The sequence below is a fragment of the Tenrec ecaudatus genome, chromosome 11 (assembly GCF_050624435.1).
Source record: "Tenrec ecaudatus isolate mTenEca1 chromosome 11, mTenEca1.hap1, whole genome shotgun sequence".
In the NCBI taxonomy this organism is placed as follows: domain Eukaryota; kingdom Metazoa; phylum Chordata; class Mammalia; order Afrosoricida; family Tenrecidae; genus Tenrec; species Tenrec ecaudatus.
The window spans coordinates 88,714,801-88,729,886 of record NC_134540.1 but is presented as its reverse complement, the minus strand read 5'-3'; the positions used below and the strand labels follow the sequence as shown (position 1 = coordinate 88,729,886).

At 44.3% G+C, this 15,086-nt stretch overlaps 1 pseudogene; it reads left to right on the top strand.

The window, feature by feature from the left end:
- Positions 1-3,156: 3,156 nt before the first annotated feature.
- LOC142461007 (small nuclear ribonucleoprotein Sm D2 pseudogene) overlaps positions 3,157-15,086 on the top strand; it is a 50,262-nt pseudogene continuing 38,332 nt past the window's right edge.

Genomic DNA, 15,086 nt, shown 5'->3' with positions numbered 1-15,086 from the left:
TCAAGAAAGGCGAGTCCCGGAAGAAGGGCATCATGACTGGTAAATAGAGGGGCAGTGAAGAAGAGGAAGGCCCTCAACAAGATGGATGGACACAGGGGCAGCAACATTGGGCTCAAGCATAGGAACAATTGTGAAGAGGGCACAGGACCCGGCTGTTAACTTCTGTTGTACCCAGGGCTGCTATGAGTTAGACAGAACAACAAAAGTGCTTTCAAATATTTTCATTATCAACTGCTCAGGTGATGATTACGCTTGTTAGTCATTAATGAATATGATATAGTGCCAAAGGGTCATCGTTATAGATGTTGTGATCATGAGGTACTTTATATTTTTTAAACCACTTCCACTTCCTGCAGTTCATGGATCCTCACCACATTCCTGGGCAGAAGGCAGAGCTGTGCAAGGCATTCCTCGAGGTTCATGGACACAGGCTCCCAGGAGCATTCTTTACCCTACAGTCATGGGTAACCCCTATGTCCCAGGAGCCAGTTTGAACTCAGGACAACTCTCCGTGTGTGAGAGCAAAGCTAGACTCTATGAATTGCTGGTAGATGTTTTCCCAGTCCTCGCTTTGAAGTGCTCTTGGTCGACTCACACCACCAACCTTTCAGCTACAACCTCGTGAGTGCACCATTGACGCCACGTCCACGTAGGATGCTCTCAGAGAGCATCCTGAGACACAGTGCGGTGCTGCGGTGACTGATGAGCTCTAGCATCAGACTTCCTTCAGTTGAATTCACAACTCAGTCATTTATAAGTCCCCTTTCCTCTTACATAAAATGCGGCTAGTAACAGCCCTTCCCTCTTAGAGTTGTGAAAATGTCCATGAGAATATTCAGCGGTGGAGATAGCACCTGGCACAGTGTAAGTGCTCAGTGCGTGTTGGCAATGATGGCTGTTCTTGTACACCAATGAGATCTCATCTCCAAGGTGGTGAGGAAAGTTATAGCAGGTCTTCCGTAGTGCTTACCAAATATCCAGAGACTGAGTTTACTTGTAAGAGTTTGAGGGGAGACATGGAAAGGGAAGTGGGGGATTGGGGGGGGGCGATGAGAAAAGGTCCTGGACGCCCTAGAATGGGAGGGACTGCATGGCAACGGAGGAAGGCGAAGCCCTCACTTCCTGGGAGCAAAGAAAAGTACGGGAAACGCTTGTTGGTGAATGAGAGGGCAAGATGCCAAGTTTGTAATAAAGAAGTGATTAATTGAGGCAGCCCGGGAAAGGGTGAGAACAGAGAGCTTTTGATATTGTGCAGTTAGGAAGGAAGACTGGAAAGAATTTTAAAGCATATGAAAAAATGAAGAAGAAAGAAAAAAAAGAAGCGCCCCCCCCCCCCAAAATTAAAGCCTGGAGAATTGATTTGGGGTTGTTTTGTTTTGAAGGGGCTTGCTGTTTAATCCAATGAAGTAGGCAATATTCTGTTAATCGTGTGAATTTCTCCTTTGGTGACTTTTACCTAGGGAAACAGAGTTCCTTGTTTGAAATCCTAAACATACCAGGACCCAAATATGAAAGTTGAGAAAGAAGGCATGAAGCCATCATGCAATGCAAGCTTTTGAAGGGACGTCCCCAATCAGAGTGGCATTAGCTAAGCTCACCCTGCTGTGCGTTCCTCATAAAACTGCAGATTCTTGTATGAGGCAACATCCAGAATGAAACAGATGGACTTCTAAGCATTCGCTTCATAGTAGGAGCTCTGAGGCCAAGTAGATGAATAAGAGACTCTGAAATATTTAAGATAATAAAGACTAAGTAGAGAACCATGTGTGACAGCAGAATTTCAACCCCTTCACCTACAGTCTTGCATCACCTATACTGGATCTAGCAGCTCTTGTCCTAAGATGCTTCTATATTGCTAATGTATCCCCACTGACATTCCTGTTGACTAAATAGCATAAGGGCATTTTAGGTGACTAGAGAAGAAGATGGAAATCACCTCTCATGGACATTTTAAAGTTAAAGAATTGGGAACCCAAGAGGTACAAGTACTTGCCTCCAGTTCCCAAATCTGAGAGAGATCTAGAATTCATTTCCTACTTCCCACCCTCTGCCACAGCCACTGACTTGTTTGACTACCCAGGAAACAAGAAAGATACAACCAAACTACGTATTGTGGAACCTGGCAGTCCATTATTCCTCCAAAGGCTTAGCAAATAGGATAGGAACCAAATTCAGTAGCCAAATTCTATTTTCCGTTCCCACGAGTTAGGCCAGTTGTCTATAATGTCACTCAAAGATCCGATGAGGATTCACTGGGTCAACACGGTGAGAGGAGGGTAAGACATCTGAGTGTGTTACATGGAGCATGACCCACTTATCAAATGGCATTTACTCATTACCTTATTTATTATCAAGCAGAAAATAATCCACAGAAGCGAAAGATTTCCCAAGCTGTGCAATCTGAGTCTTTATTAACTTTGTAACAATCATGCGTGTAATTCAAGTTCTTAGAATCTTCTCAGAATATGTAGAAGAATCATGCATCGTTTAATGGAGGTTTGCTGGAAAGTCTGCATCACAAAAGTAATTATATTAATATACTTTGCTATTGCTTTGCACAGACAAGGAGATTGAAATTTCTAAGTAGTTGGATGATGGGTTAAGAGAGGCTTCAATTTGCCTATGAATTTGGAATAAGTCACATTTTTCTGGACCTCAATTTTTACATCTGTAAAGCGGGCCTACTAGACCAAGTTAGTTCTAAGATTTTAGCAAGTTCTGTTATTTTATGAGCTTCCTGGACCTCTATTTCCTGAGACTGGGTCGCCATCACTGCAAAGTGAAGATGTTGGAATAAGTTATCTCTGAAATAACTGGCTAGTAAAACACATACTTGATTGGCATTCATGGTAGCCACCTAAGTATAATGGCATATTTTTATAAAAGGGAAGTATCCGATTTTCAGTTAAGCTCTAGGAATGCTTGATATCAGACACCATATCATGGCTATCTTTGTGAATCTTTTCACAAACCAAGTATTCCGTACTGTGGAACCTGGCAGTCCATTGTCCCTCCAAGTGCCTAGAACCCTGCCCAGCATGTGTTATTGCTGTCGGGTGTCATCAAGCTGAATCCACGCCATAGTAACCCAATGTGACAGACTAAAGCTGAGCAAGGTGTTTGTTTTGTAATCTTGAAGGACGCAGGTTGTTCAGTATGTCCTCCTGCAGAGCATCTGCTGAGTTCAACCAGCTGTACCTTTCCATTAGCACTTCGCCATCGGGCCATCGCCATCACATTAAGGTAGGTTCTAGTTCTCTCGTTCACAACCAAAAACATTTGAAAGGCTCACTATTTATCTCAATTCTAGGCAGGCAAACAGGGCTTTAGGTTCCTCTCAAGGAATTCCTCATAATGGGAATGTTAATTATGGAGTCAGAATATGCAGATACAGACAAAGGACAAGAAAACAACTTGAAGTCTCTCTTCAGAATCTTAGGAGGACTCATATTTAGTGAGAGACAATGGACTCGCTTTTCTTATGTAAGTACCAAAATCAAAGCTGAATCACTGATTTTCCCTCTGAGGGTATGTTGTCTAAAATGATTTTACCAGAAGTCTAGTATTCAGTCACCATTCTCATTGACGAGGGAAATAGAAGTACACAGCTTACAGACAGCTCTTTTCACATAACGCCAAAGCAATATTTCTTTTTTTTAAAAAGTTAGCTTCTAAAATAAAAGATTAAATTCAAAAGGAGTGCCTACCAATAACAGCAAGGTGCAGGCATGCCAGTCGTAGGCTAGTCACTAAAGGATGCTCCGAAAGAGAGATGCTCAGGTTTAGGGAAAGTCAAGCCTGCCCTTTGCCTCAAAGAAGCACTTCCCCTATCCCAGGGCTGGCCCTGAGCAGGCTGGTGAAGGCGTGTCATCATATTGGGGCCAGCACCAAGTTTGGGGAAACTTGGGGGGGGGAGGGAAGTGGTACCATCTGAGCTAGCTTTGGGGAAGACTGGCTTCTTTTAAGTGGAAGATTCTGGAAACTGCTGACAGTATCTAGCCGTTTACCCAGGCGCCACTGGCAGGATCCACGCTCCCTTCCCTGGCTGGTCCTGGCGGCTGAGCACCATGGGGCCGGGGTCGCAGGGCCCAGCACGTTCCTGTTCCCTGGGCAGCGGGCAGCTGTCGCCCTACCCCAAATGGTGCCATTCAGAAGTGTCCCCCCCCACACCCCACCCCCGGCTGGGAGGAGGAGGAGAAAGCCGGGCGAGAGGGCTGGGGAAGCTCCCGGAGGTGCCTTTATCAAATGAACTGGGATAGGGCGTTTAGCTGATTTAAGTTTTATTTTTCAAGAGTTGCGTTTTCCCTCCCCAGAACTGGTGGAATGGTTGAATCGAGTGTGGCCTCGCTGCCCGTATGCCATTCAGCTTCTGTCTGTCTTTTTGTTTACACTGGGAACACAATAGAAACTATAGTCTCTCCAATACATCATTTATAAGTGCATTCTACCTCGGAATGTACAGACAGAACTGGCTGCGTGTGAATAACGCTGTGAATATTGCCAAGACACTGTGCTTTGTTCAGCATTATCCCTCACAATAGATACCACACTTTGGAAGTAATTTTAAAAAGGGAATCAAAATAGTGGTACTTTTAGCCTTTGTTTCTTTTATACCACACTGCATTCTCTGCCGCTCATTCAGGCGCTCCCATCATACCGGCAAATTAAATAAACCACTCCATTGCTCAAAGAGGCTTGGGCAGGCAGGACTTCGCTGCAGCCCTGGGAAGTCGAAATAAACGCGTATGCCGTTTCTCCTAGCAATCGCAGTTCACTTTGAGTCCCGAATCAAAAATATTAAATTAAATTAGAATGGGGGCTTGGAGGCGCTTGAAGAATTTGAGGCGGCCAGCAGCACCCAAGAGCAGGCATCCGCAGCGGTGGCGGCCTCGAAGGTCCGGGACCAGGTAATGGACCACCGCTTTGAGGGCCACTGTTTCCAGAAGCTCAGAAAGTTCCCCTGGGAGCTGAACTGGGTAAGTTACAGAAGGCGCTAGCTGGGCTCCCACAGGGGCTGGTTAGGGAGGGACACGCAGGCTGGTGGAGGGGCAGAGTGGAGTCCCAGACTTTTTCTGAGCGATCCAGAAGTTTCCTCCTTTGCAAGCAGCTAGGCATCTCTCCGTGTGTGTCTTTTGAATGGTGTCATTTATTCATACATTTGTTGAACTGCTGACGAAACAGTGAATGACTCCAGAGAGCCTCTCTCGCTCTGTCTTTCTCCCTCGCTATCAACTTCGCTCTCAAACTCTACTTTGCCATTTAAAAGGTTTTGATCAGTGTAATCACAATCTAGCGTTTAAATTGAGGCCGGAGAGACGTGGTCAAGGGAGGGAAGGAAGACCCCCTTAGGGTTTGGGTCTTTTGAAGCGCCCAGACACACTGCGTCCCCCAAATGCTGCACGCTTCCCACCCTGGCCGGGAAACACTGGTTTGTTTTCCATGAAAAAAGTTTATTTTGTATTTGAGGAGGGAGATCATTGTTAAAGTAACGTTGCTGATGGTTGCTGGTCCAAAACGAAGCAGGCACAGATAGACTCTGAAATGCTGTGTTCGTTGGAATTGCAGTGGTTAGAAATCTAGGGTTGTAACTCAGCGTACGATTCTAAATCAAAAGGCAGTGTGTGGGTGCTCTTTCTAAAGTGACTCCGGGGGGGCCCGGAGGCAGCAGGAGTGGAGTGGGGGTGGGGGTGGGGCGGTGTTGAAAATACTGTAAAATTAATCTTCCGGTGTCTGTCCTCAGACCCCAGCTTCCCCTTGCCCCTCCCCGCTACCCCTATCCCACTCCTCACAAAATGAGTGGAGCTGCTGCAGAAGAGTATTTGGCAGCAGCCTGATTTCCTTATGAAAACAGAACTCCGGTAAATGCCAGTTACAGGAGATGGCTTTGAAGACTTCAGCCACCAGCTAAGATGACCTCATTTAAAATGCAAGGAGGCTAAGGCAGCGAGTGGAGAACTCTGTGTTCCAACAGAGACGTCCCCTGGCTTCTAAGTCAGAGAGGCCTGCAGGCGAAGGAAAATATTGAGCCAAAGTAGTTTGAACAGAACCATGCGGGTTCATCTTTTATTACTAAAGAAAGACTTGAAAAAGCCCAGGTGAAATTTCCTGCCATTGTCTAGGAAAATTCTCTGTAATTTGCCCCAAGGGAAATCCAACTGCCTTGTGGCTCAGGTCCCCCACCCCCACCTCCCCTCTGTCCATCTCTCGCCCTCTCCGTAAATGTCTCTGGGGTCCCTGGAGAAAGGAGTGGGTTGTGTGGGGAAGCTGAAGGTCAGGGTTGCCCACTGTGGCCTGACTTTTAAGCTAAAGAGGTTTTTATTCCTCTTGTTGCCGTGTCAGGTCTAATTTGGCCGACATTATGCTAAAGGGGTGGGCCTGCTCCTGACCGGAGGGGGTTAAATGAGATTACAAGCTTTAGAGGCTGTCAGCAGCCACTGCTGCCTAGGGATGTTAAATTGCGATTTAATGGTCAGCTTTATCTGTATAGTATCAGTGGAAATCTGCTGTTTTCAGCAACTTAATTGGCACTGTGTTTGCAGGAGGTTTTCCGTGAGGCAGGAGAGCTGACCAGATTTTAATGCTGACTTTTAAAAAGATTACCCTGGCAGCGTGGACGTGGGAATCCATGGAGGTGTGCAGCCGCTGTGGTCCTGGTGGTTCCTGGAGCACAGGGCCCTTATGAATGGGGCGCCGCTGAATTCTGCCGCCGCACACTCCAAGTTTCTAAAAATATTCGTAGCGCCTGATGTAGCACTGTGGGCTTATTTATAGCGGGAATAAACAAAGAGTAACAGTTGTTACCACAGCGTATGTACTGCGTCTGACTTTCCAGGGGCCGTGTAAATGTGCAGACGAAGAGGCAGGCAACTCCACACAAAATTGAGTGTGTTGTCCCTCTCGAAATGGTACCAGATGGAATCAGAGTGCTGGCTGAGTATTTTCTGGGGGGGGGGGGGTGGGGGGGGATTACCGGTGACTAGGGCAGTGAAGTCCAACACCAAAGAGAAAACGTGTGTGTGTGTGTGTGACAGCGAGTAATCAGTGACAAGTTTGCTGGTTTGTCTCTGGGTCAACGTCATGTAAGCAAAGGCTGGGCCATGTGAAATTGTCAACATTTGATCATGCGTGACGTGCAAGCCCATCAATTACGTATGGCTTAATCCGACGTGTGTACCGTGGATGGGTCAGCAAGCCACAAACCATTCGGCTCTTTTAAAACCTGCAGACACAGAAGGAAGTGGGTGCAGGCGCCCCTTTGGGGTTACCAGTGGGGGAGGGGGTATTTGGAGGAAACTTGGAGCCTCATTGAGGAGCAGCGGGTGTGGAAGCCGAGAGGCTGCTGCTGTCTGTATGGAGGGTCCTGGCAGTGTCTGTCGCAGGGAACACAAGGGAGAGATGTTTAGAGGAGGGGTGAGGGTGGGGAGAGATGAGTGTGGGATTGTTGGAGGGGCAAAGAAGGAAGAAAGCAGGGAGAGAAAGTGTTTCACCGGCAGACATCGGTATTGTCTATTCCCGACTTAGGGGTCAGTCCGCAAAGTTCAGGATTAGTAAATTTAATATCCTGTCAAAATTCTCATGATAATGAATCCTGCCCGGCTGGGCTGGCACAGCAGCTCAGCACTGCAGCCAGCGAGATAGCACAGCTGATTTATGAGCACGGAATTGTGCTGCGCTGGCAGGAGCAGGCTGGGCCCACGGAGCGGCACAGGGGCGGTCCCCACTGAGCTGGGGGTGGGCGCCTCTGGAGCGGCCTGCGTGGTCTGCCATCTCTCAGCTCTGCGCTCCCCTGGCCGCCTCTGAAACAGCCCAGGACACGCACAGGGGTGACCGGAGGGCCCACGCAGGGCCTGTGCCCTCTGAGCCCTAGCTACTGCTGAGAAATCACAGGGGGGTGGCGTGGGAAGGGGGGGGGGCATGCCTTGTAGAAAAATAGCATTCTAAAACGATTTTATTCCAACTTATGGTGACGCGTGACTAGTGTTTGGGCCCCAAAAATGAAGGTTGAAATTAGAAGGGTGGACACCAAAGTTTATGAGCCAGATGGAGAGAGGAGAGAGAGAGAGAGAGAGAGAGAGAGAGAGAGAGAGAGAGAGAGAGAGAGAGAGAGAGAGAGAGAGAGAGAGAGAGAGAGAGAGAGAGAGAGAGAGAGAAACAGAAGCGAGTGGAGCAATGGCAGCCAGGAATGTGGGGAGCTTGATAAGAAAGAACAAATCACATCTGCAACCGCGGCCCTTCCGGTCGGGGGGCTGGGTGGTTTTGAAGCTGCTGCGAGGGGAATGCAAGCTATACTGTAAGTAACATGAAACAGGGGAAGTTCCTGTGCACTCGTTCAAGGTTCTGCACCTCTGTAAGCAGCTGTCACATCCGTACATTATGGTACATTGAATCTGAATGAGGCTCTCCACATCAAAACCTTGCATCCATTATGATATCATCTCCTGCTCTAAGCTGTAATGCTTATTAATTCTGCACCCATACTCTCCCGGCTGCAGCAAATGTATTCCATCAGCCTAGCATTTAATTTAATTAGTACAGCTGGGCTCTCATTCTCCTTTCTGTGTCAGAGGTATTGTCAGCACGTTCTGCTGTAACACAATTACTGATTGCTTTTAGATAGGCAGAAATATGATTAGGGTATTGGGTGACTGTATCATAAGCCTTATTAGATTCATTTGAAATCTGGAGATAAATAGGAAACTTTTATTTGCAGTGTAATGAGATTATGCTTATTAGGCCAAGGCCTCACAACCTTTTGCAAAGAACATAGTGTATCAGTAGGATTAGACTCTGGAACCACACTTTCTGCCCACAGCCGCCAAGCCTCTGCTCAGTGCCTAGGAGATGTCACCGTTGTCGCTCTGTGTACATTCAGGATTGTGGCTACTTTGATATCTTCCTGTCGATAAAGAATGTGGATAGGCCTTTGGCTTCTCAATGCAAGCTTGAAATGGGATTTTTAAAAAATGTTTTGAAGAATCAGTGCATAGGCAAAAAGAAATTATTCTTTTGTACGCGTTCACTTGCTTTTCAGAGATGCTTGAATTTCTTAGGTGTAGCTTACAAAGATTGGCATGCACTGAATGCCTGTAAAATCCCTACAGTTCCCGCTCTAAAATACAGATCACTGCTGTCTCCATTGGCATTTCTTTGATGGGCTCCAATTTCTAATATTTCTGGAGGATGCCTGCTGACATTCTCTTTAAGAGCAGCAGATAAACCATTTCTAAAGAGTGGGGAACTACCATGAATGAGTTAACAAGACTTAAGATAAATCTGCTGAAATAAAAAGACTTTAGCATGACAAGATAGTTAACTGAGGTGGGATATGATGTCAGATATGATGATGATTGGCTATAAAATATGGTGTTTTATATTCAAGGACACTATTATGGTTTTTCTGAATATAAAATTTTATAATAATATAATCATCATCAACAAAGATCAAATTTATATGCGCACACTGTATACTACTTCATTAAACTGGGAATCTCTGCCTGCATCGCACCCCCTTTCTACTCCATTTTTATCTGTTCACCTATGGAGCACTATTTGATTTAAGTAAACCCCACTATATTGTTTTTGTGAATCTATTTATTTATTGTCCAATGCAAGATCTACAGATACAAAGGAATGTTCTTTGAGGGTAAACTTACACAAAGTAAGGAACTTTTTCTTCCTTAGGCAAATGTGTGCTCATTTTCAAATACGTAACATGGAAAACCTTTTCTGACTCCTCAAAAGGCACGGCTCAAAAGGAGTCAGGGGCTGGTGTGAAACTCTTCCGTGTAAGCTGACAGAGGATAGGTTATAGTCGGTGACTTCACATTTCAGCCCGCAAATGTACCCATCAAGCAATGAGGCCTTCGGTTTTCATTTGAAGTTCAGATTTAATGAGCTTTTCATTCATTCCTAGAAGGTTCATGTCACCCTTTCTTGACAAGTAATATAAGAAACCTAGTGAGCTTATTTGTCCTTTCCCCCAAAGAGTCCTTGACAAAGATTTTGTTTTTGGTATTAGCAAGAATATTTGGTGGCATAGTTTGCATCTAGGTTTAAAGTCAACTGGTTCTGTTCATGCGTCAATAGTCAACAACAACAACTAAAGAAGGTGAGGGTGTTTTGTTTGTTTGTTCCCCAAAAGGCACTAAGGAGATGGTACAAGGAGCCCTGGTGGCATAGTGGTTATTTATCTGGCTGCTAACTGCAAGGTCAACAGTTCAAAACTACCAGCCACTCCGTGGAAGAAAGATGAGACTTTCTGCATCCAGAAAGAGTTATGATCTCAGAAACCCACAGTGGCCGTTCTATCCTGTCTTACAGGGCTACTGTGAGTCAGAATTGACTCGAGGACAGTGAGTTGTCTTTCAGGGAATAGGTAGTTAACAGTTCTGGGTTCCGCTGCCATTGTTTAATTAAAGGAATACCATGGAGAGGAGATGCGAGTCCAGAAGCATACACATGGAAGGAAAGGAGGCAGGCGCATGATGGCTGAAAGGTACTAAGGATTTTTTTTTAAATATAGGATATGACATGGGTGAGAGAACTGTAAATTATTAGGGAAAATAATTGATGCCTTTTGTAAGTAGCTTTAGTTTCTTATTCACTTTAAAGAAACTTAGATGATGTGTTACAGCAACTCAAAGACTACACAGAGACCCTTAAGCCAATGTCAAAATGTCTATGTGTTTTAAGTTTCAATTCCACAGGGACAGATTTGCTTGGGGAGGGGAAGGGTTGTTTGTTTATCATGGTTTTCTTATTTTAACAGTTTTTGTGGTGTTGTTTTGTTTTTTTAACCAGTCAATTCTTAGTTACAGTATACTGAGCTTGGAGGGCTTCTGTGCTAGTGGGAGCCAGGGAGAAAACATGGAGAGATTAGCTATGTGGCCCCTATTGGGGGACAGTTCTTTTGTTATTATTATTCTTTTTTTTTATTAGGGGCTCATACAACTCTTATCACAATCCATATATATATATACATACATCAATTGTATAAAGCACAACTGTACATTCTTTGCCCTAATCATTTTCTCTTTTTTCTCCTCTTTTCTTTTTTTACATTTTATTAGGGGCTCATACAACTCTTATCACAATCCATACATATACATACATCAATTGTATAAAGCACATCCACACATTCCCCGCCCCAATCATTCTCAAAGCATTTGCTCTCCACTTAAGCCCTTTGCATCAGGTCCTCTTTTTTTTCCCCTCCCTCCCCGCTCCCTCTCCCTCATGTGTCCTTGGTAATTTATACATAGTTATTTTGTCATAACTTGCCCTATCCAGAGTCTCCCTTCCCCCCCTTCTCTGCCGTCCCTCTCCCAGGGAGGAGGTCACATGTGGATCCCTGTAATCAGTTCCCCCTTTCCAACCCACTCACCCTCCACTCTCCCAGCATCGCCCCTCACACCCTTGGTCCTGAAGGTATCATCCACTCTGGATTCCCTGTGCCTCCAGCTCCCATATGCACCAGTGTACAACCTCTGCCCCATCCAGTCCTGCAAGGTAGAATTCGGATCATGGTAGTTGGGGGAGGAAGCATCCAGGATCTGGGGGAAAGCTGTGTTCTTCATCGGAGCTACCTTGCACCCTGACTGACCCATCTCCTCTCCTAATGGGGCACAGTTCTTACTTGGATTTTTTTGTGTGCTCTGTAAAGGTTATTAGTAAATTACCACCCATATAGATAAGCAGGTACCCATATAGAATTGCCCAACAGAAGCATAAGGGGCACAACTAGATCCAGTCACAATGATCCTGAGAATGGGGACAAAGAAAGCACTAAACTAGACTGGAATAGGAAGAAGTGAAATGAGAGAAAAACATCTCAGTAGCTGGTCACTCATGACATCCCCAACTCCTTCCCAGAAGCTTTGTACGCTATTCTAGAAACCCCTCATTTATCTGTTCTCTGATTGGGCTCTCCCTCTATTTTCTGTCCAGTCTTAAAGGGGACGCCTCTCTAGGTAACCTCAAGTGCTCAGGATAGCCGTGCTTTATAATCAGCAACCCTCTGGCAGACTCTTAGTTCTAACCCTGAGTCAATCTTGCTGAATTTGGTTGCTTATCTTCAAAATGAATGGACTGGTTCTGATTCTTCACAGTCCTTCAGACACTGGAATGGTTGATAACCTCACGTAACTCATGGCAAGAGAAGAAATGATCACGTCTCATATTTACTTTATTTTCTACTACCACTTAAAGAGGTTCTGGGGGGAGATGTCAGACAGGGTAATATATGACAAAATAATAATAATTTATGAACGATGAAGGGTTCATGAGGTGGGGGGAGTGGGGAGGGTGGGGGAAAATGAGCAGCAGATATTAAGGGCTCAAGTAGAAGGCAAATGTTTTAAGAATGATGATGGCAACAAGTGTACATATGTTCTTTACACAATGGATGTATGTATGGATTGTGATAAGAATTGTATGAGCCCCAATAAGATGATTAAAAAAAGATTCCCCCCAATTATCATGATCCCAATTCTGCCTTGCACCTGGTTAGACCAGAGGATGCACAACAGTGCAGTAGGGATCTGGAAACACAGGGAATCTAGGACGGATGAACCCCTAGGGACCATCGGTGAGAGTGGCGACCCCCGGAGGGAAGGGGGTGTAGAAAGGGAGAACCAATCTCAGGGATCTACTTGTAACCTCCTCTCTGGGGGATGGGCAATGGGAAGGTGGGTGAGGGGAGGTGCTGGGCAGAGTAAAATAAGATAAAATACTAATTTATAAGCTATTAAGGGTTCATGGGGGAGAGGCGAGCGAAGAGGGAGGGGGAGGGAAAAAAGGAAAAGGAGCTGATTCCAGGAACCCAAGTGGAAGGTGAATTTTGAGAATGACGAGTGCAATGAATGTATAAGGGTGCTTTGCTCAATTGATGTATGGATGGATTATGATTAAAAAAATAGGTTCTGTCTGTGGCTACCTGGAAAAAGTTGCATGATTTCTAGGAATATGCTTTATTCAAAAGATATTAACAGTTTTATTGCAGGAATATTGTCATGATGAAATGAGATTTTTCAAAAGAGTGATCTCATATGATGGTTTATATGATTTTATCATTGTGGTGAGGTGATATAGAATCAATCCCAATTCATAGCCACCCTATGGACAACAGGACAAAATACTGCATGGCTTTGTGTCATCCTCAAAATCATTGATAAGTTAGAGCTCCTTGTTACAAGCACCCCCACTCCATTTCATTCAGGGCTTTCTTCTGTTTCTCTGACCCACCTATTTTATCAGGCATGATGTCACTCTCTAGGGGCTGGTCCCTCCTGGTAACATATTCAAAACACATGAGAGGTTCTCCCCAGTATAACTTCTAAGGAGCATTCTGCTTGTACGTCGCCCAAGAGATATTTGTTCATTCTTCTGGCTGTTCCTTGCATTTTTGATATTTTCCACAAAGTGTTCTTTAAGGATGTCAATCCATCCTTATTCATTGCCCAGCTTTCACAGACATATCAGGTGACTGAAAATAAGGTCAAGTTGGCCTTAGTACCCAAAATGACAGCTTTGCTTTTTAAATCTTTAAAGGGGACGTTTGTGTAATACATTCTATGATTTTTGATGGTTGCTTCTATTGGTATTGCTCATGAATTCCAAGTAAAATTCAATCCTTGACAACTTCAATCTTCTTCAATCATCATGACATTACTTGTCGGTCCACTTGTAAAGATTTCTGTTTCCTTTATGTTGAGATCTAATCCAGAATTAAGTGTTTCGATTTCTCTTTGCATTCAACAGGCAAGATCATGTCATATGTGTATCAGATTGTTAATGGGTCTGTCTCTGATTGTTGCATTTTTTTTCTTAATACAGCCCAGCTTCTCCATATATAGATTAAGCAAGGAAACAATCCTGATTCATACCTTTCCTGATTTTAAGCCACACAATATCTCCTTATTTGTTCCAATCAACTGCCTCTTGGTCTATGCACAGGTTCCACATGAGTACAAATGAAGTGTTCTGGAATTCCAAGTCTTCACAATGCTATCCATGTTTGGTTGTCATCTGAGTTTTGTGTGTGTTGGGGGAGGAGTGTTGCATAGTCAATAAAGCCCAGAAAAATTTTTTCTGATGCTCTTTGATTTCATCCCAGATCCATTTGATATCAGAAATGATAACCCTCATTCCATGTCCTCTTCTAAGTCCTGCTAGAATTTCTGGAAGTATCAATGCATGACTACATCTGCCTTTGAATTATCTTCAGCAAAATTTTACTTTTGTGAGATTAATGATATTATTTCATAAATTCTACATTCTCTTGGGAGTACCTTTCTTTGGAATGTGCATTAACCTGGACCCCTTTTGATATGTCTTTCAATTTCCTTAACATAGATTAGTGAGTGCTTCTAGCTTTGCATTTGTTGGCTGGAATATCTTGAGGGATAGTCTGTCATTCCAGGAACCTTGTTTTTCATCAGTGCCCTCCATGAAATTTGGACTACTTCTTTTAATACCGTTGTTTCTTGATCACATGGTACCTCCTGACATATCCGAACATTGACCAATTTTTGTCACCTAATTCTTTTTTCTTTCTTGTAAATAATTTATTTTTTATTTGATCGTTTTATGGGGAGCTCTAACAGATATCATGACATTCCATAGTGTAGCCACATCCAGCAGTATTGTACCATTGCTGCAACAACCAGTTTGAAGACAATTCCTTTCTTCTTGGACTCTTGGATTTTGGCTCCCCTATATGCCCTGGAACCTTATTTTCTTTTCCCTATAATACTTTTTGTTTGTTTGTTTTGCCATATCTTGCACAATCCAACAGATTCATTCACGTACAATTCTGTTGTTTGATCGCATCCCGTTGAGTGGAGTTACACAGTCATCAGCGCTATCAGCTCCTTATTCCCCCGTTCCCCCACCCTCTTCCCGACCCTCAGGGAACCATTCACTGTTCCTGAAAGGTTATCTTTCTTGGTTTTCATATACCAAACAATCTGAAATATACAAATGAACATAAGTAAATCTAGCATGATTAATGAAGCAAATGAATAAAAACCATGATAGTAAGGAGAGGAAATGTTATGGAACTAAAGGAGAGTAACGCACCCTGGATT